The sequence below is a fragment of the Dendropsophus ebraccatus genome, chromosome 9 (assembly GCF_027789765.1).
Source record: "Dendropsophus ebraccatus isolate aDenEbr1 chromosome 9, aDenEbr1.pat, whole genome shotgun sequence".
Taxonomy (NCBI): Eukaryota; Metazoa; Chordata; class Amphibia; order Anura; family Hylidae; genus Dendropsophus; species Dendropsophus ebraccatus.
Window position 1 is genome coordinate 41,964,836 of NC_091462.1, and position 26,679 is coordinate 41,991,514.

Genomic DNA, 26,679 nt, shown 5'->3' on the forward strand with positions numbered 1-26,679 from the left:
ACTATTTTACTAGTCTTACAATTATTCCAATCCACTATACATAGTTGATACAGTGATTGGTTTTCATTGTAACACGGCTATTATTAGGTTGTTGCATCATTCTTCATTAAGAATTGTATAAGTATAGAGTATGAAGAAGACAGATAACACTTACCTGGATGTTACCTGTTTCTCCCCCTTCCAACACTTCATTCCTCCATGGAGATCATCTGACTTATTACAACCTGGTACCACTATACTGATCATTGAAGTGGCGCCCCCTTTCTATCATGTACACCTCTTCACAAGCATAATTTTAACATAAATCTGTTTTATTTAAAAAAGAATATCAACAACTAGTATGACATTCGCATAATGTAGGGTCCATAGACATGCGGCCAATTTACAGAAATTGTTACAGGGGTACGGGAAGCATAAGGCAAAGCAGATGCATATCACAGCATTATATGGCAAACAGTGGTGTATAACCATGTATCGTTCATATACCTAGGTGTATGGGAGACCATAGATCCTGATATTATATTATTATTATTATTTATTGGTAGTGTTTAGTGATGAGCGGATACTGTTCGATCGAATAGATATTTGATCGAATAGTAAGGTATTTGATCTATCGAATATTATCGAATAGTTCGCCAAATATTCGATAAATATTCGATAAGCGTTCAAATCCCCCAGCTTCCGGTTTTTCCTCCAAGTGGTCGAGTAGATGTTTTTCAATAATCGAATACTTGTTTCCATAGACTTTAATTGGATCGAATATTCGATCGAATAGTCGAATTATCTGTACGATATTCGTATGAATATTTGAATATTTCACTATTCGCTCATCACTAGTAGTATTATATAGACCTGTTATATAATCATTGTATATAAGAATTGGTTGAGCACTGTAAGGGGGTATATACAGGTTAATTGGGTGGTGCTGCTACTTGGGCACTTTGAAGCATACCATACTTGCAGTATATATTGGTTTTGTCATTCTATATAGTGTTATTATTTAGGTAACTTTATGGAAGCATTACGCAGAAGTTGAATGCTACTATTATCATATGGTATTTATACTTGGACACTGGTATAATTATTTATATATTGTTTGTCAGTATGTCTTGTAGTACCAGACACCAAAAGAAAGATATCAGCGAGTCTTCTTCCATCTTGTCAGCAGGAATATATTCCTGTCAAGGTGCTGAAAGTACAAACATGCAATAATACAGGTAAATGATGTGTAAAAAAAAAAAAGTAACTGTACGAGGCATGAGGTATAATCTACATATTTCATTGATTATCATGAAATACAAGTAAGAAACTTTGAGGGGAATAAAATAAAACAGTGAACAAAGTAGTGAACAAAAAAAAAAGTGACTGCTCAGCCAATCACTGGCTTCTGCAGCTCAGCCAAATGGTCAGCTGTTGAGTGAGCAAGAATTTACTGTGTGCAAAAACCAGACTACATGATTGAAGTCAATGGAATGCATTGCAGTCAATGGAATGATGGCCACCCAATACACAAAGGGGAAGATTTATTAAACATGGTGTAAATTGAAACTGGCTCAGTTGCCCCTAGCAATCAGATCCCACCTTTCATTTTCCAGAGTCTGTGGGGAGTAAAAAGTGGAATCTGATTGGTTGCTAGGGGCAACTGAGCCAGTTTCGCTTTACACCATGTTTGATAAATCTCCCCCATAGTGTATAAAATAATGAACATTGTTTGTGCAGACCTCAAATTAACATGACACCGTTATGTCCTTCACCGTCTTTACTACAGTCAATGTCTTTGCTACTAAATTAAATGGACCTTCAAAAAGAAAAACACCAAAAAGGGCCTGAACTAGAATAATGTACCAACACCATCATTGTAATAGGGGGCGCCCAAAATGCAAAATGACTGACGTAATCGGGTACTCAAAATGAAAGAGCTAAAAAAACAGACTGCAAAAAACGTCATGTGAACATAGCCCTAGGCACCATCACAGCAGCAGCTGAGGAGGATTAAACAGGTGAGTATCTGTATCCAGTATTTCTGAATCTAACCATATATTTTGAAAATGGACAATTAGTTTGAACTATTTCAGACATGCAATAGGTACATCGATAAAATTCATAAAACTGTTAATTTGTAAAATTGACAGAGAGTTTCCCTGTGTATATTTGTTAGGTGAATAAATTGCACCAAATGTTGGGCCTAAAGAATAGTGAAAAGAAAAAGCAACCCCGGTGGGGTTTTATCTTTTTATGATATTGCAAATAATTGCTCCAATGTTGAATACCTACAGTTAGCAAAAAAAAACACTACTTTAATCATTTAAAAGGAACCTGTCACCATGAAAATCCTACCCTAAGCTATCAGCATCATGTTATAGAGCAAATTGATATATATCTTTATGGGAAAAGATTTAGTAAAACTTGTAATTTATTAGATTTACTGTAAGAAAGTGATTGCTATTTCCATGGTGGCCACCAGATGGTGCTAAAAATACTCTCAGTTGTGTGTATGTGTATATATATATATATATATATATATATATATATATATATATATATTTCCCTGGATGTCCTTCGGCAGCACAGTAAGGTTAAAGTCCATCCCCTACAACGAGGCAGAAGAGACATAATCAGTAGTAATCAATCAATCAAGCATAGAACCTCCTCTATAAAACCCCCACAGAGACACAGAGACACTGAGTTTTTTTCTTCTGCACTTGATGAAGAGGCATTTACTTAGTTTCTCCTCTTATTTTTTATTTTTATTTTTTTTCATCACAAGTTTCCATCGGCAAATACACCCCTGGTTCAATACTATGCAGTGTTGCTGGTAAATAACTTAGTGGGTATGTGTGTTTCCCATTAGCCTAGCAGTGTTGTAGGCAAGGGAGGCCTTCTGTGAACCTGTGAGCTGGGTTTAGATTACCTTCCCTCGGTCTCGAGTACCTCTTACACCGCGCGCGCCAGACCGGAAGTGTCCCGACAGCCGTACCACCTGACCGGATGTGACGTTGCTCTGACCCGGCCGACAGGATGTGACGTCGCGCTGAGTCGCCTGTCCGTATGTGGCGTTATGCAGGCCGCGGCCGCGCTGAGAGGACAGCGCACAAGCTTTGCCCTTAACGGAGAGAAGAACGGGCATCAGTTGGGGCGAGGAGGCCGCAGCACTCAGACCGGTAAGATGGGGGTGAAGCAAGATGGCGCCGAACCCGGAAGTGATGCCGGATGAGACGTCAGACGCCATTCTAGCCGCGGCTATTTAAAACCGGCTGCCCTCCTTCTCTCTGCAAGCACTCTGCCGGGCAGCCGGGGTTTCTGTTGGTTACAGTGAGTATCACTCCAGCCGGCGGCTGTTTGAATCTTAATCTAATGTAGTGACTATAGTCTCCTCTTTATTATTCCATAGATGTCTGAGTCTTCAGCATCAGGAGGAAAGAGGAGACATAAGGCTAAACATAGACTTTGCACTGCCTGCTCTCAGCCATTACCAGATGATCTGGAAGGAGAGCAATGCACTGGTTGTGCTGAACAGTCAGCTGATCCATTTAAAGCACAAGCACAGTCTTTCTTCGCTTGGTTCCAGGGTCACCTGTCTTCAATGATGTCTAATGCTAATGTTCAGCCTCCCAAGAAAAAGAGGAAAGGTAACGCCAGGGAGAACTCTCCGGCTAGATCTTCTACCTCTGCGGGGCAAGCCTCCTCAAGTTCGTCTGATTCTGACTCAGATACTCCAGAAGATATATTCTTATTCCATAAAGAGGACGTGTCAAGCCTACTTAAAGCGGTGAAGCGCACTATGGAATCAGATAAGAGTATTAAAGGTAGAACACCTAAAGATGAATTATACTACTTCCCAGCATCAGAGAAAAAGGTCTTCCCAGATCACCCACTGCTACAAGAATGGCTCCAGAAGGACTGGGAAAAACCAGATAAGCGATTTGATACAGGAGCTCGCTTCAGATCTGTCTACAAATTAGAAGATAAAGCGACCAGCCAGTGGGAGTTCCCACCAAAAGTAGATCTGGCACTGGCAAAATTGGCCAAAAAGGCGTTATTCCCGTCTCGTGATTCTACACTACTGGCTGACCCATTGGACAAAAAAGCAGATTCTCTGGCAAAAAAGTCTTATACAGCCTCAGCGGCCATTTCCAAAGTTGCTCTTTCATCAGTTCCTGTAGCCAGATCCCTGAGGGTTTGGCTGAGCCAACTAACCAGAGATTTACAGGACGGTACTGCAAGAGAAGAAATCTTTAAAAAGTTGCCGATGATGAAAGCAGCTGCAGACTTTTTATGTGATGCCCCTTTGGATACTTTGCGATCGGCCTCCAAGACCCTAGCCCTCACGAACTCTATTAGAAGATCACTATGGATCAAACATTGGTCTGATGGAGACTTGTCCTCTAAACAGAACTTTTGCAGTCTTCCCTTTCAACCTGATAGTTTGTTTGGGTCACAGCTTAAGGAAATTTTGAAGGAGCTCAATGAGGATAAAGGCTCAGTCTTCCCAGGCAAGAAAGAACCAGCAAAGTCCTTTCGACACAAACGCCGGTCTTCACTAAAATTCAAAAAGAACTATAAATTCAGCAGATTTCAAAGCTACAAGCCTAGCCAAAAACAAAACTACAGCTCCTCCAGAAACAAGTCCAACACCAAAAAATCAGAAGCATGACGCTAGGCCTCTCCCAGGTGTTGGAGCAAGATTACAAAGATTTTTTCCTGCATGGTTAAGTTCGGTGAACGACGCATGGGTTCTTTCTACAATTCAACACAGTTACGCCATAGAGCTAGACACCCTCCTAGAAGACAAGTTTTTCCTCAATACAACAGACAGTCCTCACCTACTTCACTTGGTGAACGAGTTCATTCAAAAAGGGGCATTGGAATGGGTCACTCAAGAATATTTTCAGTACCGAAGCCAAACAGCAAGAGGAGGTTGGTTATCGACATGACGTACCTGAACAGACACCTAGTAAACAAGAAATTCAAGATGTAAAACATCAAGTCTGTAATCCCCATCTTGTCCCAGTTCGATTATATGGCGACTGTAGACTTAACAGATGCCTATCTCCACGTCCCCATTCTTCCTGCCCACAGAAAATACCTGAGGTTGGCTTTACAAGTCGGATGCAAGACCTGGAGACTTCAGTTCACTTCTCTACCTTTCGGCCTCAGTTCTGCTCCAAGGGTTTTTACGAAGATAGCCATCGTCCTCACAGCTGTTCTGCGCATGCAGGGCATATATTTAATACCATACCTCGACGACTAGCTCCTGAAAACCTCCTCCAGGGAAGAGCTGTTACTGCACCTACAGATCACAACCGATCTCCTGCAATCTCACGGTTTTCTAATAAATTTCCAGAAATCTCACCTGCTTCCATCTCAGACTATTCAGTTCCTGGGCTTCGTGATCAATTCCTCATCTATGACGATCACTCTGTCTCAAGAGAGGATAAAGAAGATCAAGAAAGAGGTATCCAAGCTGATTGCCAGTCCTCAACTCTCTATTCGTTCGACCATGAAAATATTGGGGTCCCTAACTTCAACTATAAATGCGGTCCCATGGGCAAGAGCTCACTTCAGGCCTCTCCAACAAGAGATTCTACACGTATGAAACAGGAACCCATCTGCACTGGACAGTCCTCTTACAATTTCTCCCCAAACCTGTCTAGGTCCCCAGTGGTGGCTGAAACCGGCTCATCTGAACAAGGGAGTATCACTTCTTCAGACACCGAAAGTTGTACTCACTACGGATGCATCTTCCTTCGGTTGGGGTGCCCATGCCGGGAAAAAGTGGGTACAAAAGAAGTGGTCACCCTCAGAGAAGTGGATGCCATCCAACCTCAGAGAACTCAGAGCAGTCAAACTGGCCATGTTCCACTTCAAAGATCTTCTCTACAAGAAAGACATCCTGATACAGTCAGACAATATGTCAACTGTTTACTATCTCAACAAACAGGGGGGCACAAGATCTCCCTCCTCATCAAGGAATGCAAGGAGATATGCCAATGGGCGGAAGCCAATGTAAGATCCCTGACAGCTGTGCATATCAAAGGGTCTCTGAACCACAAAGCGGACGTTTTGAGCAGGCAGACCCTTCTACCGGGAGAATGGTGTCTGGACATGGACATCTTCAATCAAGTCACTATGAAGTTTGGACTTCCCGAGTTGGATGTCTTTGCCACGAAAGAGAACGCCAGACTAAGGAACTTCTGTTCCCTCTATCCCAATCACCACCCATGGGCAGTGGACGGTCTGTCGATCTCCTGGGGGAACAGATTCATTTACGCCTTTCCTCCTCCAGCCTTGATTCAGAAGACCTTGGGGAAAATCAAGAGGGAGAAAGTGACGGCCATCGTAATTCTGCCATTCTGGCCACGCAGGTCCTGGTTCACTCTAGCGATGTCAATGTCCAACAACCGGCTGTGGGAACTTCCAAAGATTCCCCATCTACTTTCTGAGAAGGGTGTACATCATCCAGACCTCAAGAGACTCAACTTGTTTGCCTGGAAAATGAATTGAGACAAGAAGGCTTCTCGGAAGATGTAATTAGAACCCCATCTAAGGCAAATAAAGCATCTACAAATAGATCATACAACAGGATTTGGAAGATCTTTAAAGGGGTTGTCCGGCGATAAAAAATTATTCACAGAATAACACACATTACAAAGTTATACAACTTTGTAATGTATGTTATGTCTGTGAATGGCCCCCTTCCCCGTGTCCCACCACCCCCACCCGTGTACCCGGAAGTGTGGTGCGCTATACATTACCTGTCACGTGCCGACCACGGTCTCCGATCCTCAGCAGTGACGTCTTCCCGAAGAAGACGTCACTGCTGACGATCGGAGACCGTGGACGACACGAGATGCGGTGAGTATAATGCACCACACTTCCGGGTCTAGCGTGGGTGGGGGGAAACACGGGGAAGGGGGCCATTCACAGACATAACATACATTACAAGGCTGTGTTCACACTACGTATATTTCAGTCAGTATTGCAACCAAAACCAGGAGTGGATTAAAAACACAGAAAGGATCTGTTCACACAATGTTGAAATTGAGTGGATGGCCGCCATATAACAGTAAATAACTGCCATTATTTCAATATAACAGCCGTTGTTCTAAAATAACAGCAAATATTTGCCATTAAATGGCAGCCATCCACTCACTTTCAACATTGTGTGAACAGATCCTTTCTGTGTTTTTAATCCACTCCTGATTTTGGTTGAAATACTGACTGAAATATACTGACCGAAATATACATATACTGACTGAAATATACATAGTGTGAACGCAGCCGGGCCCAGTTGTATAACTTTGTAATGTGTGTTATTCTGTGAATAATTTTTTATCGCCGGACAACCCCTTTAAGTCCTTCGCCTCTTCCTCTGAGGTAGACCTGCCACTAATTCTACAGTTCCTACAAAACGGCCTGGAAAAAGGACTGAAATTGAATACCTTAAAGGTACATTTTACGGCAATCAATCACTTCCTTCAAGGGAGATTCACTAAACATCCACTAGTGAAAAAGTTCTTTAGAGCAATAAATAATCTACATCCATCTGTAAATCAACCATTACCTTCCTGGGACTTGCAGATAGTGTTAAAACATCTAACCTTGCCACCCTTTAAACCTCTTGCTTCTGCATCACTGAAACATCTGTCTTGGAAAACCTGCTTTTTAGTTGCAATAACATCTGCGAGAAGAGTGAGTAAATTGCAAGCACTATCTTCTAGAGATCCATATCTCAGAGATCTGGGTGACTCATTGGCTCTAAGAACTCTGCCAGGCTTCGTACCCAAAGTGGCGTCTTCATACAACATGCACCAAGAAATAATTCTTCCTTCCCTATCATCAGATGAAGATCCATCCATACATCTACTAGATGTCAGAAGGGCGGTGCTGTGTTACTTGGATCAAGTCAGATCCTTTAGGATCTCCGAAAACCTGTTTATCCAATTTTTTGGTAAAAATAAGGGCGAAAAGGCGGCGAAACCTACTCTATCCAGATGGTTGAAAGATGTCATTTCGTTTTGCTACCAGCAGGAAGGTTTGGCACCTCCTTTACAAGTTAAGGCACATTCTACCCGGTCCATGTCGACTTCATGGGCAGAATTTTCCAGAATACCATTGGAAGAAATATGTCGGGCTGCAACCTGGTCTTCGCCCTCGACATTCATTAAGCATTACAGACTCAGTCTTTCAGATTCCTCAGCCTTAGGCAATAAAGTGCTTAGTGCCGCGGTTGCTAAATAATCCCTCCCTATATGTTTGCACTGCTGTTTAGATCCCATACTGTGCTGCCGAAGGACGTCCAGGGAAGATAAAAATTTGTCCCACCTGTAATTTTCATTTCCTGGAGTCCGTAGGCAGCACAGGGATCCCACCCTAATAAATGTTTTGTATTGCTGCATACTAACTCAGTGTCTCTGTGTCTCTGTGGGGGTTTTATAGAGGAGGGTCTATGCTTGAATGATTCATTACTACTGATTATGTCTCTTCTGCCTCGTTGTAGGGGATGGACTTTAACCCATACTGTGCTGCCTACGGACTCTAGGAAATGAAAATTACAGGTGGGACAAATTTTTATCATATATATATATATATATATATATATATATATATATATATGTATATATATATATATATATATATATATATATATATATATCCCCATCTGCCCAGCTCTTCATGCTCTATAACATGATGGCGATAGATTAGATAGCATTGTCTGAGTAACAAGTTCCCTTCAAGCATTATAATACAACTCTCTTAATCAAGACTGACCTTGACATTGCTGGAAATACAAGCTTAATGGTAGCTATTATGGCTATGATGTTCATGATGCTCATGTGGTCTGGGTTGTCCATGTGGTCCAGGGTATTCATGTGGCCCAGGTTGTCCATGTGGCCCAGGATGTCCATGTGGTCCGGGGTGGCCATGTGGTCCGGGGTGGCCATGTGGTCCCGGGTGTCCAGGATTACCATAGTTTGTGTTTGGGCCTGGATGAAGAGGTTGGGGAGTTCCTGAGTGAGGATCATGGGGGTCATTATGGTGGGGGTCAACATGTGGGGGTTGATCATGAGTTCCTGAAACAAACAATTCAATGTGAATAACAGTATTATGTACAACTATATCTAATGGCACTCCTCTAAAGGTGATGTTGGGGCACTATACACTTGTCAGTCTTTGGGAGCTTCTTACTATAGGTAATGTAACATTGTTGTGGGATATGTGGTTCTCCCCTATGCACTTTATAGCACTTTATATTTATGTAATCTTGTTCAGAGATAAGAAAGCGGGGACACTCACCAAATGTAGCAAAACGTAAGTTTCTCTTTATTCCACAACCAGGCACCACATGAGATCGGTGGACGAGCAATAGGCAACAGCTGTTTTGCACGTCACAGTGTGCTTTGTCACAGCCCTCCCGAGGTGCATGGGGATACACCAGTCCATGGTCGTGTTCAGATGTATGGGAGTGCCCAGGTGTCTATCTGTGTCTGGACTTTATATTTATATTTCCTTTGTGATTGAGTAGTTTAGATTAAGGCACTTTAGATACAATACATCAGCAGCCTCATAGTAGGGTCTGCATACGAATAGTTGTATGGTGCCTGTTATGTTATATGTATCCCTTGGCTTCCTCTTGTGTGCCATCATCAATTCTATTTTATTGTACTGTATTGTATATTTTATTTAAACAAAATTATTAGATATTTGTATTTTTCTTTTGGGCTAAAGCCTATTTTTGGTTGGTAATATATATTTTTTTGCTGGTAAGGCCATTATTCTAGCCCCATACTTTGTACGAGTTTAGTACATTTTGGGTGCTTTTGTTCTGCTATTATACATAGGCAGTTTCTAGTGGTAATATTTAGACTGGAGATATTGCCAGTACTGATATCCTATTGTATATGGAACACTTCAGTAGTGGAATAATGCATACAGTGATGTCACAATAAAGAGATAATGGACACAGCGAGTAAGATGCTGTTCAAACCTAAACCAGGTAATGGCAAGAAAACATAGAAGAAAAATTGCATAGGAAAAAAATAATGGTGATTCTAACCTGTATTTCCCATTGTGACTGGAAGCTGGAGAAAGAAAGAACAACCATGAGCCATACAATTGTCTGTACCCTTCATAGGAACTGTAGTTGTTTTTTTTATATAAATCGAATACTTTATATCCTTTAATCAATGTAAATGATATTATTATTATTAGATATAGAGATGAGCAAATCTACAGGATTAGCAAAGTGATTCGTTACTCTTGGCCATCAGCTTGTAAGCCGTCTGCCTTTGAACTCCGCCCAGGTACCTGGAAAAGCTGGATGCAGCTATTCCAGGCACCCAGAGTTCAAAGGCCGCTGGCTTAAAAGCTGATGGCCAAGCGTAACTAATCACTTTGCTAGTCCTGTAGATTCTCTCATCTTTAATTAGATAGTATTGCTACACAATAATAATATTAGATTATTAAAAGAAAAACTCCCTGCAGTAAAAATGTAGAATCATACTGTATGTCACTGTAGAATTTTACATCTTGTATTACATACTGTAGAAACTACTGTCAAACATTTAAAGGGGAACTCCAGGTAGAGGTTAAAAAAATAAGATATTTGTCTCCTAAGGTGGGAGAGCAGTGGGAGCAGGAGACAGTGTGAATTGGCACAGGGGCCATTTTTTTCACTTCCTGGATTTCAATCAGCTACCAGTGTGGCAGAACCGTACAGATACAGTAATACATTACATAGACACATCTATATAACTTTTAATGTATTTTTAATAGAAAACAAGTTTTTCTTATCCAGATGTATTCCCCTTTATACTGAGATACATGCTAGTGATAGACAAATTAGTACTTAATGGAGTTATCAAGAGAAAAGGTCCTATCTCTTCTGCTCTCCGGTGCTCCACTTTCTCCCTCTGACTGGCTCTGCTTATAACTTCCGCAGGTGAGAGGAGGTGCATGTTGTGGGCCTTGCATGCTGGTGAAACCATGCCCACATGCAGTGTCCAATAGCTGCCCAACGTCGCTGGTAACATCGAGCGGTTATTGTTCATTGCCCACAACATACTCTCACCTCCCATCTGCAGAAGTTATCAGCAGAGATCGGTCGGAGGGAGGAGGTGGGGTGCTGGAGAGCAGAAGAGGTAGAACCTTGTCTGCTTTCTGGATAAACCCTTTAAGAGATCCATGAAAAGCATTACAATTACACTAAACCTGCAATGGATGAAAGCTCAAACAACATATAACATAGGCTTTAAACATTGCACGTACCTTCTACTGGTGTTAGGAGATCTGTGACTGCTGCAGCTGATCACCTGAATTTATAGTCAGATAGTAGAGGTGGAGGACATGTCATAGGAAGCTAATCCAGATGTATTAGTTTGGAGTGAACATACAGGTTCTATACTTCCAGTGACATGATGCTGGTTGTTGTTGTTTCGCCAGTAATCTGCTCCTAGACAAGTTACTCCCTAACTCTCATTACAACTAAGGTGCCACAATACATATAGGATGAAATAACCCTCAATTAAAATATGATGACGACAATCTGTTTTTTATGCAGTCTTTATTATGCATCAAGAATATATTACTATTTACCTTACATAAGCCTGAACAACCAATGATGTAGCTAAAGAAAGAGATCCCAGCTTTAAACCCACTAGGTACTTTCAACTTTTCATTTTATTGTGGTACCCATGGGGGCAATAGAGTAGTCAGGGCAGCTGAGGGTGGTAGTTCCCTAAGCTACGTGTACTAAAAAGTGACATGTGGAAGTGAATATTGAAGCTTTTATCAATAGGATGTGTGCACAACATGGAAAGTCTTTGACCAGGGGTACTCTGGTGTATGGTGTCAGGTGGTGTACCCTTAAAGGAGTTATCCAGTGCTACAAAAACATGGCCACTTTCTTTCAGAGACAACACAACTCTTGTCTCCAGTTCAGGTGCGGTTTGCAATTAGGCTCTATTCACTTCAATGGAACTGAGCAGCAAAACTCTGCCCAAGCTGGAGACAAGAGTGGGGCTGTCTCTGGAAGAAAGTGGCCATGTTTTTGTAGCGCTGGATAATCCCTTTTAATGTTAGGTGTGTAATAGAACATTCTTAGCTTGCTATATGTTCCTGTTGTGTTTTGTTGGTCTTCTTTTCATTGCCCCTGTTAACCAGAATCCTGCTCCACACTGATTAGGGGCCTGAAACAGCTGTCTGTGGATGGATGCCTAGCCTTGGTACCCTTGTCATGTCTAACTCATGACTATGATGTAAAAGGGGCCACCCTGGTGTTTCCCTATTTGTGTCCCAATACTTGCAACCGAGTGGGACTTGGGGGGCTGCATATCAGGGTGCTTTGGTGATCTCCCCACTGGGAGGCACCTCTTGGCAACAAGTTTCCTTCCATGGACGGATATCTGGCTGTTCCTGTCTTTTGAGACTCACAACTAAGGCTCCATGGACCCCTTTTTTTGCATATTCAAATTTTATAGGGGCAATGTATCAATGGAGACTCTTAAGTGAGTATGCCATTGGATTTTATCGATTTTTTTGTTTGTTTGTTTGTTTTGTTAGATGTGAGACAGGCCTCCTGCATCCATTTTGGTTTTCAGCACTGAAAGAGTTAATCCGTCTCTTGTGACATAGACTTGCCTTTCCTACCTGATAAGTTTATGCCTTGTAAACTTGTATATCCTTAATGAACAGCGTCTAAGATGCTGAAATTGTGTAGATTGTTTGCATACTGTGGGGATGAACGGACTGTACTATGGCTACTGTTGGACTTTTAGTAAAGCAAGTGGATTAAGCATGTCCTATGTGTCGCTGGACGTTTCTTCTAATCTCTGTTTCCACTTGGTGTTCTACCAGTGGTAGACTGAATGTGCCATGGGCTGTCTAGCCACCCTGCCCCACCCCATCCCTTGCACAAGTGTGCTGATGTTGTACCCTAAAGCAAATGCCTCACTCGCATAAGTGTGTCTGCTCAGCCTCACCTCCTTTGCAGCTCCCCTATGGTAGATGACCCTCCTGTGTAGTCCCCCCTTAGTAGATGGCCCCCTGTGTAGTTCCCTTACAGTAGATGGCCTCTATGTAGTAAACGGCCTCCTGTGTTCCCCGATAGATTACCCCCTGTGTAGTCCCCCTTTAGTAGGTGGCCCCTGTGTAGTTCCCCTATAGTAGATTACCCCCGGTGTATTCCTCTTTAAATAGATGGCCCCTGTGGATTCCCCCTTTAGTGAATGACCCCCTGTGTAACTACCCTACAGTATGTGACCCCCTATGTGGTCCCCCTTTAGTAAATTACCCCCTGTGTTGTTCCTCTATAGTAGATGGCCCCTCTGTATGTACAGCTTTAGTAGATGGCCCCCTGTGTATATCTCCTATAGTGTATGCCCCCCTTGTTGTCTCCCCTTCAGCAGATGGCCTCCTGTGCAGCTCCCCTTAATTAGATGTCCATCTGTGCATCTCCCCTTAATTAGACGTCCCCCTGTGCACCCCCTGTCCTCTTCTGTCTTCCAGCACAGGACGGAAGTCCCACCTGCCTGTCAATGATGTGCAGTTGACAGAGCGCTGACAGGTGGGTGGGACTTGCAGTCTGTAACAGATTCTGCCTGTGCCAGAAGACAGAGGAGGGCAACATGTGCCTGGAGAGCTGCAGCAACAGGAGAGTATGTTGGAGGTGTGTTCTTATTTTCTCCATTCTTTGATAGGGGGGGGGGGTGTAGTTGGACGGTCATAGGCCCTATGGGAGCCTCGGGCACCGGACGACCACCCAATCCGCCCATATTATAATCCGCCACTGTGCTTTACCCACCTGTCCAAGATGCTGCGGTGGCCTGGAGCTTAAGCCAGTGGGTGTGGTATATTGTAACATAGAAGTGAAAAAGCTAAAATACATGCCTATTAAAAGATGACCTTTATTAGATAAAGATTAAATTGCGCATCTCATATACCTTAAAGTCCTCAAATCAGTTCATTATATTATATAATACAACATTTACATTGCACTAATTCCAAGCTAGTACAAATAACAATCCATAAACCACTTCTCTACAGCAATAACATGCCGGATGACAAACCCGAAAGTCAGCCTTACTAAGCCCACACGCCTGCTTAGCAGGTAATTTATGTCAACTGTGATAGTAACAAAAAGAAGGCACAACAAGAAACAAAACACCATGAAAAACCAAGACCAAAAGGATTGGTGGGTGGGCAAACCAGCTACAGGTCAGTCCTGTGGAGACTCAGGGCAGGAAGCGAAATCTCGGGGGCTAAAGGAATAGGGAGGGATTAGAGCTAGGGGGGGAACTAGCCTATTGGCCACAGAGCTCATCCATGAGGTCTACCTGCAAGGGGGGTGGGTGTAGGGAGAAGTTAAATGCTCCTAATAATTTTTAACCCCTTCCTGGTAGCTGTTAACAATTAAGATTTAGGAGAAAAAAGAAGGGGAGTGCATGTGCAGTCAGAGTGCATCCTCCGTATCCAGTCACTTGCTGTCACTTCCAAGCACTTCTGGAAGAAAGCATTTATGCTATTTTACCTTTAATCCTGGATAACCCCTTTAATACATGTACAGTATCACAGCAACATATTCCAAAATCATGTCAATGAAAAAGAAATACCCATAAGTCATTGGTATTTACATGTACAATTTTTTTTGATGAGACGTCAGGGTAGACGTTATTTACCCCTCCCTATGCTGCGTTTACACGGAACGATAATTTGCCCGATCGTACGATTAACGATTTCGAAGTAACGATTTTTTTTTTATAACGATCAGCGTTTAGACGGAACTATATATCGTACGGAAAATTCGTTTTGCGATCGCTTAAGCCTATCTCGCACATAGGTAAAATCAGTGAACGACTGTTTACACGGAACGATTTGCAAATTTTTTGCGAATGATGAACGACGATTTAAGAACATGTTCAAAGATCAAAATGAACGATTTCTTGCTCGGCGTTTGATCGTTTGCTGCGTTTACACTTACGATTATCGTTTGCATTCGATCGTTATTGTGCAAAAATCGAACGATAATCGTTCCGTGTAAACGCAACACTACAGGTGATAATAATAGGGGGGTCCTGAGTCCACATGTAATGAGAACGTTATAGTAAAACCCTGTCAGTATTCTGTGGTGTGATGTACAGCACAGGGATGAACCTTTCATGGATTGAGTTATCAAATTAAATCTTTTCTCCAGGCTCCGTCTCTTTATATCTCTCCTCTTTTCCAGGAGTGCACTCTTTTACATGTCTTGTCTCTTTCCTTTATTCCTTCCCTTCTCTTGGTTATTTTTATTCTTTTAAGACCAAGAGGGGATTTTTGAACATTTTTAATTCTTACTTTTTTTTTTTAGTTCTCACTGATGGGTTATGTTGTCAAACAGAATTGGATTTTGTTACGCAGAAGTGTTATAGATCGCATGCTGGGAGATGGTGCGCCCTTAGGAAAGATGCTGTTGTAAGAGTTATTGGCAGGGAGGGGTCCTTATGGCTCATTATGAACGACAAACAACCAGGCTCAGCACCCAGTGGGCCCTGGTTCACCAGATGCTGACACCTGTCCTGCCGCCCCCTTCTAACATCAGGGGCGCTGCCTGAGGCCACCACTTCAAGTGTGTTTGATTTTTTTTTTCCTTTTGTATGGCTAGGTTCACACTGTATTTTTCCATCCATTTAACTGTTTCTGTTTTGTGCGTTTAATGTTAACATATAGAAAATTGTGGTGTGTGGTGTGTCAGTGTGAGTAAGAGAAAATAAATATGAAGGCAGTAGCTGAAAAAAGAATGAGATGTGGGGGATGAATTTGAATGCCATTTTATATGCTTCATTAATACTGGTGCTAAAGCTCCAATGTAATAGTTCTTTCTGGTCTGCCAGCTGAGTGTTTGGGGTGTTATACCCAGGGGCGGTCTTGGCATTTCTGGGGCCCCAAGCGAAGTTATGTCTGGGGCCCCCCCTCGACAAGCATTCCAAAACAATAGACCGCTGTGTGTTGCCCCCAGAAGTATATATTCCTTGTGCGCTACCGCCAGTAATATATACTCCTTGTGTGCTGCCCCCAATAGTATATACCCCTTGTGTCCTGCCCCCAGTAGTATATACCCCTTGTTTGCTTCTCCCAGTAGTATATAGACCCCTGTGTGTTCCCCCAGTTATATATAGCCCCCCGTGTGCTCCCCCAGAAGTATATAGACCTCCTGTGTGCTGCCCCAGTTGTATATAGACCCCCTGTGGGCTGCCCCCAGTTGTATATACCCCCTGTGTGCTCCCCCACTAGTATATAGGTCCCCTGTGTGCTCCCTCAGGGGTATTTAGCCCCCCTGTGTGCTCCTCCACTTGGATATAGACCTCCTGTGTGCTCCCCCACTTGGATATAGACCCCCGTGTGGTTCCCCCAGTAGTATATAGACCCCCTGTGTGCCCCACCAGTATTATATAGACCCCTTGTGTGCTGCCCCAGTAGTATACAGACCCCTGTGTGCTCCCCCAGTTATATATAGACCACCTGTGTGCCTCACAAGTAGTATATAGACCCCCTGTATGTTCCCCCAGTAGTATATAGACCCCTGTGTTCCCCACCAGTAGTATATAGACCCCTGTGTGCTCCCCCAGTAGTATATAGCCCCCCTGTGTGCTCCCCCAATTGGATATAGACCTCCTGTGTGCTCTCCAAGTTGTATATAGACCCCATTCTGCTGCCCCAAGTAGTATATAGACCCCCTGTGTGCTGCCCCCAGTAGTATATAGACCCCTCTGTGAAGCCCCAGTAGTCTATAGCCCCCCTGTGTGCTCCCCCTGTTATATAGCCCCTCTGTGTGCTCCCCCATTTATATAGACCCCCGATGTGCGCTCCCCCAGTTAAACAGACCCCTGTGTGCTCCCCCTCCCATATAGTATATAACACAATAAAACAAACACTTATACTCACCTGGGTCCGGGCGTCTTCTCTTCTCTTCACTCTTGTGGCCGCAGGAAGGGTTCTCCCTGCGATCACAAAAGGCCGCACTCCCCTTGTCCTGGCGCCGATGCTTCAGTGATGTCACTGGAGCGCCGGCACCACAAGGACAAAGCTGCCACTTGTGACCGCAGGGAAAAGCCAATGTCTCCCGCCCTGTTAGTGCTATGAGCGCTCATTACAAGTGCTCATAGTTACAGTTCAGATGGCAGCAGCGAGCGGGGCAGCGGCACTCAGCACTCTGTAATGCCCTAAAGGGGTTAATCTGAGGTCAAGTCACTGGTGACCTCACCGTGTTTAAAGTGTCGTTCTAACTTTTAAAATCTGAATCAACAGTAGATGTGATATAAAGCAATAACACATATATAAAGTCTGTAGAGCTCCACCATACAAGACACTATCTGTACTGCTCTAATGTATGGGGAATAGATGTGAAGTATATAAAGAGACTTCGGGTTCTAGTAGCAAGCTAAAAACCAATAGAGAGACAACTGAACCTCTGATATATTACAACATATAAATTTTATTATTAAAATTACAAACAAAAACATAAACAGTGAAGATCAAAGTGTCCACCGGCGGCCCCCACCCCAACGCACGTTTCGGCGTAGCCTTTTTCAAGTGGGGGCCGCCGGTGGACACTTTGATCTTCACTGTTTATGGTAGGACACTGCAGTTATTAATTATTTAATTTTTGCATCAATTGAGATACGTGTATTATTTATTGCACCTTCTTGGCTTATTTATTATATAGTATTTACACATAGTTCTCTGGGTACCGTATTTAGCACTTTAGTCTACCTTTGATTAATTTATTTATTTATCTAAATTATTTACTTATTTACTAGTGTCCATCTGCAGCAGCCCCCTCACTGTATGTTTGTCATTTTTAATATATTTTTGTCAGCCATGGTTCATTGTGTATTTATTTATTATTCTGTTATTTGTTTGTAATTTTAATAATAAAATTTATATGTTGTAATATATCAGAGGTTCAGTTGTCTCTCTATTGGTTTTTTGTGATATAAAGCAAGTTTGCAATTTACATTCATTGTTTTTTTGTTTTTCTTTAGTTATCATACTTTAAAACAAAGCTATATTGACTATATACTGGCTCCTGAGATGAGTCCAACGCTCATAGAGAATGACAAAGCGTCGGACTCACCAGTCTTTCTCTATGAGAGTTGGACTCATCTCAGGAGCGCGCGTGCCGGGCTTCGGGTGCTGAAATCTCCGTCACCCGACCATGTCAAGAAGCGGGACCCAGCACGATCAGGTGCGTATAAGGTGCTCTAGCGGGGGGTCGAGAGCCTGTCACCCCGGCACGGGGGGTGACAGGTCCTCTTTATATCTAGGTTCAGTCTCCTGAAGGAAGCTTTTTAGTCTTGTACTGGTTGGAAAAAAGAGGCTAAACACATAATGTCCCGACCAGTACGGAGAGTCACGGCTCAATGTGTCCGTCAAGCACATGGCTGTACTCAGATCACATACGAAACATTGGACTTCCTGTGTTTAGACTCTTTGAGAAAAAAACAGAGACTAAACAGAAAAAGTGCCATGTTTTCCAGCAAAAAATAATTATGAATATAAATTGCAAATATTCTTTACATCACATCTACTGCTGATTTAGGTTTTGAAAGTTATAACCACGGGTACACTTTAACCCTCCAAACATTACAGAGTGCAGAGACAGCCGGCTAGGGACACTGTTTACATGTCTTGAGAGGAAGTAGAGGGGAGAGGGACATCAGAGAGGAGACAGAGTGAACAGCTAATATAAAGTTTTCTGTGTCTTCAATAGAAAGCAGCTTAGAACTGGGGGAAGGAGACTGAAAAGATAATAAGTATAAGTATGAAACTAATTATTAGTCTCCAGAAGGGGGGATGATACAACATGTATTCCACTGTGCGTCTTTGGTCCTAGACAGAGTTTCATTCTGATGATGTTTCAGTTATGTTTATGTTTATCCTTTGATTACGTCACAATAAAGTTTTCTGTGTTATATCCTCATGATGTCCCAGTATTATGGCAGTATTCTTTGATGCTTTATTGCAATGATGTCATAGTATTTGTCTTTATGTCATTGTTGATGTCCATTGTGATGATGGCACACAGATTTGCCCAACAAACTGATGTGGGAACTGCAAGGCCAAATAATGGGAGCTCATAGCTTGCCATACCATAATAACCGCAGTATAGGCAAAAAAGGAGGGAAGTGTATGTCATACAACACTAGACACACAACCATTAATGTAAAGATATACAAATATACACTTTATTCAGCAGTTTTACACAAGACAACACTTAAAAACTATATACATAACATGAGAGACCAAGACAATATACAATGTCACTACAACTAACACTTAGCCTGATGTATATAAGGCATAACACTCCACGCATGTAGAAGACAGCAAATAATAACAAAGCCTCATAATATGTGTATACTCATAAACAATTCATAATTCAAGTGCATAAAAAGAAATGTCACAAAACAGAAAATAACTCCTAAATCACAGCTGCGAGTAAAGTGACAGTGCTAATAAGAGGCAGTAGTAAGAAATCACCAGGTGGAGTGTAGCCGGCTAAGTGTGGTACCGACCACCCTACGCGTAATCTTTAGGTCCCTGAACTTCGTCAGGGGTACAGATTAACTTGTTTATATACAATAAATCACAATTGTAAATTGCCTGTCATACGCAGCACCAAGATGGCGTGTAAACGACCTATTGCGCATGTGTGAATAGGGAGCTTATATGCCCAACTCCAAGATGGTGCTCGCTTGTTACATAATGCAAACACGCATGCACAAGTGCCGGTGTAACAGGCCAGAGCAAACCCCCAGTCCAGACTATACCGGGGTTAAAGTGGGTAAAGTGGCTAGACTAGTCTATACCCAGGTTTATATTGGCCTAAACTAGATTATACTCCGGGGTATATTTTGGCCTAGGCCAATTCATACCCCTCAGGCCATATTATACCCCCTATAATATCAGTAGCACTGAGTGATATACACAAGAATCACTTAATTTTTTAACATGTTATTGGGGAGAAGCCGACTAATGTAAATCTTGAAAGTAGGGCTGGGCGATATAAACGATATGCCAAAATATCGTCATCAATTCGGTTGACGATATGGATTTTTGGCATATCGTCATATCGCGATATACCACGGAGCGGTAGTGAATAAGCTTCTCACTTACCGCTCCGTGGTACCGCGCTGCAGGGCCTTCCGTTCACGCATTGTCAGCGCGCTAGCGCGCTGATGCGTGTGACGTCAGGTCTCCCAGTGCATGCTGGGAAGAAGACGCGGCCCGTCTCGCCTCACGGACTCCATCAGCCAGCCCTGCAGGAAAGGTAAGTAGCAGAGGGGTCGGGGGCGGCAGATGGCTTGGCATGGGGCTGATGATGGCCCTGGCTGGGGGGACATGATGGCTGGCACATGAAATGCCTGGAAAACAGTGAGGGGTGAGATGGCTGGCACCGGGGGGGCGGGGGTTGGGGGTGCTGATGACTGGCAACGGGGGGCTGATGACTGGCAACGGGGGGCTGATGACTGGCACAAGGGGGGCTGATGACTGGCACAAGGGGGGCTGATGACTGGCACAAGGGGGGGCTGATGGCAAGGGGGGGCTGATGGCAAGGGGGGGTGATGACTGGCAAGGGGGGGGTGATGACTGGCACAAAGGGGGCTGAAGGCATAGGGGAGGGCTGATGACTGGCAAGGGGGGGTGATAACTGGCACAAGGGAGGGGGGGCTGATGACTGGCACAGGGGAGGGCTGATGACTGGCACAGGATGGGCTGATGGCACAGGGGAAGGCTGATGACTGGCAAGGGGGGTGATAACTGGCACAAAGGGGCCAGCATAGGGGAGGGCTGATGACTGGCAAGGGGGGCTGATAACTGGCACAAAGGGGGCTGAAGCCTTTGTGCCAGTTATCAGCCCCCCTTGCCAGTCATCAGCCCTCCCCTCCCTTGTGCCAGTTATCACCCCCCCCTTGCCAGTCATCAGCCCTCCCCTATATATTTATAATTATATATCGTGATATAACGTTATATCGTGCATGCATCAAATTATATCGTGATATAAATTTTAGGCCATATCGCCCAGCCCTACTTGAAAGTCTAGACACATCAGGGACATGAATCATGGCGTTTACCCAAATTTTTTTTATTCTTAATATTTTTGGGGGGCTAATAAAGAGATTTTGTGCACCTCATAAAAATCTGTGCAAGACGTATACACTATTTTACATGAGTTTCTGCTGCCAGGTATTACATGTGGCACCATTCTTCCCCAATCACTGGACATTTGGAGTTAATGATTAGAGGAGGAAAGGGGGCATCCATATGAATATGTGCCTATTAACAGTAGACAAGTCATCAGCTTATTTCTAAGGGTGTTCCTCACAAATACCAGTTATTGGACATACAGTATTTTTGGCCACAATTTTGTGGTTTATCTTATCTGTGATTTTCAAGTAAACAATTACAAAAAACACAAATAGGAAACAACTTTTGTAATAAATCACCATCAATACATTGAGAATTTTTAACAAATATACATTATGATTATCTATTTATATATCACTTTACAGGCAATGTAGTCTAACAATCTTCTTGCATCTCGTCACCATATTTTTCTTTCACTTCATTGCTGCAAATACAAAAAAATTAGAAAAACATAAGTGCACAAGGTATGTGATATAGAAAAGTGGCTGTGTAAGGTTTGTGGGATAATTTACACATTTCATAGTTTCAAAAAGATAAAGACAAGTAGAGAAAAAAGTATTTACAAGGGAGTCAGGTCAGGTTATAAAAAAAGGCATGTGGTGTATAATATATAGTAAGGGCATAAACCTGAGAAACAGCAGCAGTTTGTAGATACAGGATGGAACTGCAGATCCCCATAATGCAGTAGCAGGGCCGGCGTCAGCTTACTTGGGCAAGTGCCGGGGCCCACAGCAACTCTAGAGGCCCAGTTTTACTACATTTTCCCCCCTGTCACTGTGACTGCAGGGGCGCGACATTAACTACCATGTTAACTACCATGCCCTGTTTGTGCTGGTGTGCAAGGTGAAGCCCAGCTGTTTCACTCTCTGTCAGCTGGACGCTGGGCTGCCTCTTCAGTGTCCTAACACCAAGCTCTCCCAGGGTTTCTTTCACAGGTACTTCTGTCTCTTGAACAGTCCTGGACCTGTGCACTGCTCCCACTGCAGACCATTAGGGGTTAACAGCAAGGAACCTAAAACAGGAGCAGATTGGGGCTACGTTCACACTACGTAAGTTTCCGGCCGTAGCGCGTTCCGTAAATAAGCGGCCGGAAACTTACGTAGTTTGCGTACAATGTAAAGTATACGATCTACGGGCGCACAGTTCACACTACGTACGAACTTACGCCTGGATCGTATGCGGCGCCGTAAAAAATGAACCAGACCATTGTTTCCGGACGGAAATGCCGTAACTTACGCCCGTAGCGTAACATGCGGTCCCGTACGTAGTGGTGATTTCTTCATTTTGCCAGCTTTTTGTTCCGATCCAAAAGGTTCTGTGGGGTGTCCGGGACTAGGCGAAGATTTCCAAGTAAAAGATCGCTGTTAGATCGCTACGAAGAGCGCTCGGGAAGCGTAAGTACGCTACGGGCGTAAGTTCGCGGTCCGTACGTATCCGGCCGCAACTTGCGTAAACTCCCGGCCGGAGTTTCATACGTATATGTCCGGCCGCGGAAAATATGCGGCCGGACATATACGTAGTGTGAACCTAGCCTAAATGTATATACTAGGCTGAGAATACAGGTTTAGTCTTTGCTATGTGACCTGCTCAGGACATCTACTACAGGTGGATAGCTACATTGGGGATTCTCCTTACTGGGCAGGCTACAACTGGGGGAGGGTGGCTACATGGATGCACAGAGGGTCCCAACTTCTATATGGAGGTACAGAGAAGATATAGCACAGAGCGACCTTTATGCTATTTGGAGGCACACATTAGGCATTATTTTGGGTCAATGTTACTGTGTGAGGTGCCTGCAAGGAGAGACATTTTCTTTTTATCTATGGAACTATAAATCCTATGTGTATTGAATATGCATGGGCAGAACTGAGCAACTAGCTAATAACATAGGGGATGCCGCTATTAGTTGGGTCGTCTTGCAACAGCGGAAGGGCCGCAGAATGACAACTGTTCATATATATATATATATATATATATATATATATGTAAAATATCTCTCCCACTGAGCTGGCTCTGTGCAGTAGTGTAGTACAACAGGCTAGAATAGAGAAGCAGGGCTGCTGTCAGAGCTCTGTGTGGTCACATGACAGCAATGGAAAAGGGGTGTGTGTTCAGCATGGACCAATCAGGACTGACAGAGACTGCAGGGCGCATGAAGGAATGAGCAGGGAATATAAGGGTGCATACATCCAGTGCTCTCTGGCCGGGGAAAGAGGGGTTACAGCTATGGAGAGATTATCCCCACAGTCCTGTCCCCTGATGCAAGCCCCAGCCTTAGGTGGACCTGCTATGATTTGGAAGGTGAGGGAGACTTCCTGGGTCAGAGTACAAGGCTGTAGACCCCGCTATGCAGACCATGCCCCTCATCCACTCCCCCTCCCACCCAGTACAGGGAGCTCTTAAACCAAAACAATGCCCTTAAACCAAGTCACAATTTTGAAAAACTGAGATCTCAACCCAAAACGCTCTTAAACTAAGGTTGAGCACAGTTATGCTCAGCCAATCATGGCTGAGCAGCTGATGGCGCGGCAGTGGGGGGCCAGTATGAGGGACAGCTGGAGTGGTTCGATCAGCCTCCTGAAGATGACGTCGTCGACACAAGATGGCGGGCGGGGTTGACCATGAACACATAAGTATAATGCAGCAACACTTCTGGGGTGGGGGGAACACGGGGAAGGGGGCCATTCACTTAAATAACACATTACAAAGTTGTATAACTTTGTAATGTGTGTTGTTTAGTGAATAAAAGTTAAACGCCGCACTACCCCTTTGAGGTCATTTCAGGTCTGGTCCTTAAGGGGTTAAACTATCACATAAATGTCTTCTAACAATTTAACCCTAACAATAACCTGAAATAAACAGCTTAAGAAGGCCGGCCGTGGGCACATAGGAAATCAATAAGGAAAATTTGCTAAAACTAAATTTTCTAATATTGTTTTATGGGGTCCAGTGGCATTGTTACCATAGCGGCATGCACTAGCTCTCCTGCTGTTGTTGTCATTGCAGCTATCTCTGGCTGTTACCAGAGAGAGAGCTCCTTATACATGCTTATGCATCTCCATTTTAGGCTATTCCTACAATGTTTTTTTCGGCCATCTTTACGGATTGCTGTCATTTTGAGACAAAATATGTCTGTATTATGCAAATTAGGACTGTGATTTGCATAACAATACATATTTGACCCGTATTTTTAGACGCCAAAATGATGGCCATCTGAAAATGCCTGAAATATAATGTTTTTATTGGTATTTCAGTCGTATGTTTGGACGGACATCATTTTGAAGTGTAAATTTGATCCTATTATGCAAATTACGGCCATAACTCTAACATAATGCTGACATATTTTCACTTCAAGGTGAACATAGCCTTAGACAGTAATAATAAATCTGAGCTATAATCTTTTTGTAAATAAAATTGAAAATATTAGCCACAGTATAAGAATCTTAAACACTGTACTGTATTACTGAAATACTATACTATATTACAAGTGAATTAAAACTTACTTTGAAAGGGCTAGATAGACAAGATTAATGGTGGCCATGATGGCCGTGATGTCCGTGATGTCCGTGATGTCCGTGATGGCCATGAAAGCCGTGATGCCCATGATGTCCGTGAAAGCCGTGATGTCCATGATGTCCAAAGTGCCCATGTGGACCATGGTGTGGTCCAAAGTGTCCAAAATGACCATGAGGTGGTCCTAGATGATGAGGCGGATGAGGTCCTATGTGATGATGATGGTGATGGGGGTGGTGATGGGGTGGAGGGTGGCAACCTGAAACAAATCATTTAATGCCACTTTAAACTAATATATATAAAAACAGGAAAAACAATGATGTCCCACCCATATAAAATATCATGGTGGGGAAATATATTATAGTATAAAGAACATAAACACAATTATGTCACAGCATGGAAATACTGTACAAAATGTTCTCTTGGTGAATCAGTAACATACACAGTGATGTAACAGTTCAGGAATAATGTTCTTATCTTGGTTTTCCAGTCATCTACATTACATTTTCAATGCGGCCTTCCCATCAGCTATAACTTGTCACCTGAGTGTAAGCACTGTAGTACTTGGTGAGCCCCATAGAGCGCAATATCCTGTTAGTTCATTGTAATCATATACAGTATATTTACTGTAGAAGTATTATTATAACATACTATAAAAACCTATAACCTATAAGTGACCTAAACTTATAGGCAGGAAAATATAGTTAAAGGGGTTATCCAGCGCTGCAAAAACATGGCCACTTTTGCACCATTCTTCTCTCCAGTTCAGGTGTGGCTTGCAATTAGAGGGGTTATCCAGCGCTACAAAAAACATGGCCACTTTCCCCCTACTGTTGTCTCCAGATTGGGTGGGGTTTTGAAACTCAGTTCCATTGAAGTAATTGGAGCTTAATTGCACCTGAACTGTAGACAACAGTAGGGGGAAAAGTGGCCATGTTTTTGTAGCGCTGGGTAACCCCTTTAAGCTCCATTTACTTCAATGGAGCTCAGCTTTAAAACGCCACCCAAACTGGAGACAAGAGTGATACAAGAGTGGTCATGTTTTTGTATCGCTGGATAACCCCTTTAAGAAATCACTTAGGCAAAAAGTACTTAGTGATTCTTACCGTGGTTGGAATTTCCCATTATGACCGGACACTGTGGAAGCAAAAAACAAACATGTATAGCATTAATATTATTTCTACTTCCATATTATTTTCTCATTAGAAGGATGAGCTGGGTGCATCAAACAGCGGTAATATCTCCCCTAAAAAATGTGGGCTATTAGGTTACTCAGGACTGTCGCTAGTTGGCCCAATAAAGTGCATAGGTCTTCTGCAGTATACAGCACTGTTACTTTTTTCCAGTATATCGACGTATACCAGCAATTTAGAGCTTCAGTGCAGTGTTAACCCAATCTCATATACTAAATATGTGTCAAAAACATTTAACAGTAATGCTATCTTACACAGTTAGATATTCTGTTAGGTACTCTCTGATCTACTCCACTTATATGAATCTTCATACTGGTGATATGACGGTTAAGATGCAAAAATATTCTCATGTCTATTAAAACACTAGTGTTTTTTTATCTTAAAGAATGGCTTTTAAATAAATTCTTAAAATTTTTCATAAAAAAGCTTTATAATAGGAAATATATAGCTTCCATATAGAGTTATAACATTGTACGTACCTTCTAGCGATGCTGGGAGATCTGTGACTGTCGGCAGGTGATCAGGAGAATTTATAGTCACTTAGAAGAGTTGGAGGACATGTCACATGAGTATAACCGAATGGAATAGTTGGAAGTGAACATACAGGTTTTATTGTTTCCACTGACATCACAACATCACGCTAACCATGGTATTTACAGCAAAAGTCCACTCCCCGACAAGACACTCCCTAACACTCCTTAGTCCAAAGGTCCTTCAATAAAATATATGTCGACATAAACCGGAAATCAAATAACTGTTGTGTGTACAGGTTTTATTGTGTATAAACAGC

At 42.9% G+C, this 26,679-nt stretch overlaps 2 long non-coding RNA genes across 2 annotated transcripts; both read right to left on the bottom strand.

Annotated features, from left to right (window-relative positions):
- Positions 1-293: 293 nt before the first annotated feature.
- Positions 294-11,397, bottom strand: LOC138802052 (uncharacterized). Its single transcript, XR_011364669.1, has 4 exons — positions 11,269-11,397; positions 10,058-10,082; positions 8,773-9,074; positions 294-1,189 (listed from the first exon to the last, which is right to left on the bottom strand). It is a non-coding gene; the product is annotated as an uncharacterized lncRNA (long non-coding RNA).
- Positions 11,398-21,142: 9,745 nt separating this feature from the next.
- Positions 21,143-26,502, bottom strand: LOC138800894 (uncharacterized). The gene is made up of 4 exons (XR_011364537.1): positions 26,369-26,502; positions 25,803-25,833; positions 24,687-24,955; positions 21,143-21,607 (listed from the first exon to the last, which is right to left on the bottom strand). It is a non-coding gene; the product is annotated as an uncharacterized lncRNA (long non-coding RNA).
- Positions 26,503-26,679: the final 177 nt, after the last annotated feature.